The sequence below is a fragment of the Hydra viridissima genome, unplaced genomic scaffold (assembly GCF_058129835.1).
Source record: "Hydra viridissima isolate aposymbiotic clone 2 unplaced genomic scaffold, HvirCarnegie_v1 scaffold_3, whole genome shotgun sequence".
Classification (NCBI taxonomy): domain Eukaryota; kingdom Metazoa; phylum Cnidaria; class Hydrozoa; order Anthoathecata; family Hydridae; genus Hydra; species Hydra viridissima.
The window spans coordinates 958998-962213 of NW_028324302.1; the positions used below are offsets into that span (position 1 = coordinate 958998).

General features: G+C 30.8%; 1 pseudogene; it reads right to left on the reverse strand.

The window, feature by feature from the left end:
* Positions 1-1084: 1084 nt before the first annotated feature.
* On the reverse strand, positions 1085-2317 carry LOC149890528 (uncharacterized; annotated as a pseudogene).
* Positions 2318-3216: the final 899 nt, after the last annotated feature.

Genomic DNA, 3216 nt, shown 5'->3' on the forward strand with positions numbered 1-3216 from the left:
TTAAATGAGAATACGTTATTTGTAATTGCGAATTCACAATATGAGCTTAAAGGTCATTATAAAAAATCTTCTTGTATATGCATTTTAATAAGTTAATAATACCAATTTTAGCATTTGTATGCACCAGCAATACAGTAATACAGTAATGGATTTGAAAGATCGTTGTGTTATTTGTCAATTCACTATAAACAGAAAGTCTGTTATTAAATAGAATCCGTGCAAGCATTTGTTTCACCAAATTTGTTTACATTCACTTCTGGAACAACCAGAACCACCTGGTCAAATTTTTAGACATGAAATACATACAACTGAACAAGTTGAAAGAAAACAATACGTTTTATCTTCATCGAATGATAGAAGATTTATTAAATGTGATGAGCGAAATGACGATTGGGTGACTCTGGCGCAAAATTTAGATTCAAACATAAGACAGCATACAATTGACAGCATTTAATTACAACTTTTATCTTCTAAATTACATCTTACGTTTCTTAATTACAACTTTCAAGTTCTTGATTACATCTTGAAGTGGTGTAGTCACCGCAATAAGTTATACTCATTACCATGTTACAAGTAAACTCGTACTTCGGCAGAAAAAAATTTCTTCTCCATTGCAAAACTACGAGTATACTCATAATGCTATTTTTTTTGTCAGTTATAATCAAAATAAGAATAACTATAGAATTACTTCAAATTAAAATTTTTTTTTTATTGAAATGTTGATATCTAGCCTTGGCAATGAGAATGAAACCACGCAAAACAGCTTCGGCAAAAATTAATCATTGCAGACATTATGGCTCGGCAATGAAATAACGCATAGTTTAAAATAGCTCGGTAGCGAACGTGTTAAAAAAACTGTAGCACAGTGGACCAGAGAGACCGCCAGGTTTTATGTCGTGTCAATCAAATGAAACCTTTTTTATATAAGAGTGTTTGTCTTATAATAATTGAAAAAAGCGTTTTTAAAATCCAAGCAAAGTGCTAAGGGTCATAAATGGAGCAAAAGGGTAAAATTGAGGGGCTCAAAGCCCATTTAAGAATTTTGGAGGTCCATTACAAAAAATAAAACTTTATTTTTTTATTATTAACTAAATCTTCTTCCGTTAAAGTCAATCACAGATGAAATGAGTCTTCCTCCATGGTCTTTGTTTTCATCTTGTCTTTTAAACCTATTCCATGTTGGTTTGAATTTAAAGTAAATTGATTCTTCACATTGTTCAACAAACTTAGACAAGCCACAATTGTGGTACTCAACAAAGGGTTGCACATTACACAAGAGTATGTGTACTTTCCAACTTACTGAAAGTTTTTCATACATTGAACTACTGGAACAAGATCAGGAACCTCAGATAATATAACATTTTCTAACTCATGTATACACTTAAGTATCTGGTTTGATTTGTTTCCAACCTCTGCCTTGATATCCTCTCTGTAATACACCTCTAGTTTTCAAAAAATTATCAAACTCTGGCCAAAGATTCATTAATAAGTAACCTAATGTGGTTACTATTCCTATCAGGATATGCAATTCAGGAGGAGGTACTAAATGTTGGAATAGATCACATTCATAAAATGATTCATCTTTGATTTCCTGGAATTATTTTCAACATAGTATCTTTGATACCAATAGTCAAGGCTTCCAAGTGTTCGTAGTTTGCCACATACTTCACTTGAGTCTCCTTTACACCAAAGACAAACTTTTTTTTCTGCATGACTCGGTATTCCAAAAACTACATTAGCACACTTCAAATCAAAAGCTGCTGAAAACTTCAGATTTTGCAAATTGAGTTTCTCCAATATCAGTCTTAAATTGAAGTTTGATTCTTGTACATCTTCAACTATGGCTAAGATTTGGCATCGCTGTACACCACTCTTTAAGTATAAATCTGAAGTAGTATTTTCATTTTCATCAAAAACATTTACAATAACCTTCACAAAACCACCTCCTCCGTTCATAGATATCCGAACAAAAGCAGATAGGGGGTTTAGATGACGTTGGTTTATCCAATGTAGAACAAAGCTAGAAGTGTCTTGAACAAAAACAAGGTCTTTTGTAATTGTGCCATCAACACTGTCAAGGTAGTTTACATGAACAATAGCAATAATAACTCAGAAAAAAGTTTTTCTCTTTATCTAACTTAAATAAAAAAATATATAAATAATACCTTGTCTACTTGATAAAAATGTGATATTGACTCTTCTAGGTCACTCAATTTTCCAAAGATGTTGTTCTCTACTGCAGACTTACTTCCCATTCCTTTCCAAAGAATATATACCAGCTCGCCTGTTTTGTTTAAGGAAAGTTCTAGGATAATCTGAAGTTCCTTAATCACCTGAAGAGGTACTTGTTTCATAGACCTAGATATAAAATGTATGTAAGTATATATATGTGCTTGTGTGTGTGTGTGTTTGTGTGTGTCTTCACATACAAATCTTTTACATATAGTAAACGTAAATAGACAGGGCCGGCCTTACGAATTGCGGGGCCCAATTTAACGAATGCTTGCGGGGCCCACCTGATTTTTTTTTTTACAATAGCTACTATTAATAAAATTATTGAAACACATTTATTATACAAAAAAAACATAACTCCACAAACGAATCAATAAACAATAATAGAAATATTACAATGAATTTAAACAAAACAGTTCTTGTTATTGTCATAATAAACAAATAATCTATAAGTCAAAGTGGATCTTTCTTGATTTTTTGCTTGCGAAATCTTTTAGAATTTTTTCATTATTAATTTCTCTACTTATAGGAGATTCAATTGATATTAGTGCCAAATTGTTTAGTCGTTCTTGGTTAATTACTGACCTAAGGTAGGTTTTAATTAATTTTAGTTTTGAAAAACTTCTTTCACCGGAAGCGATTGTAACTGGAATTGTCATCAGTATTTTTAGGGCTATGAACAAATTTGGAAATGCAGTCGACCTATCATTACAAGCTAAATATTTAAAGAGTTCTTTGGGTTTTTGTTGTTGAACGGGAAGTATCTAAACAACTCAACAAATTAAAACATAAATAAAAATGTAAGCAATTGATTACTGCAAATATCTTAATATAAATAAACAAACATTTAATATTAAGATTATTTATTAGACTTGAAAAAAAGTACTCTTAAAATTATCCAATAAAATTTATATTGTCTTAAATATAAAATATTTACTGAAAAGCGAGAAAAGTTTGCGTTAAACAAAAGTAAATAAAACTAAT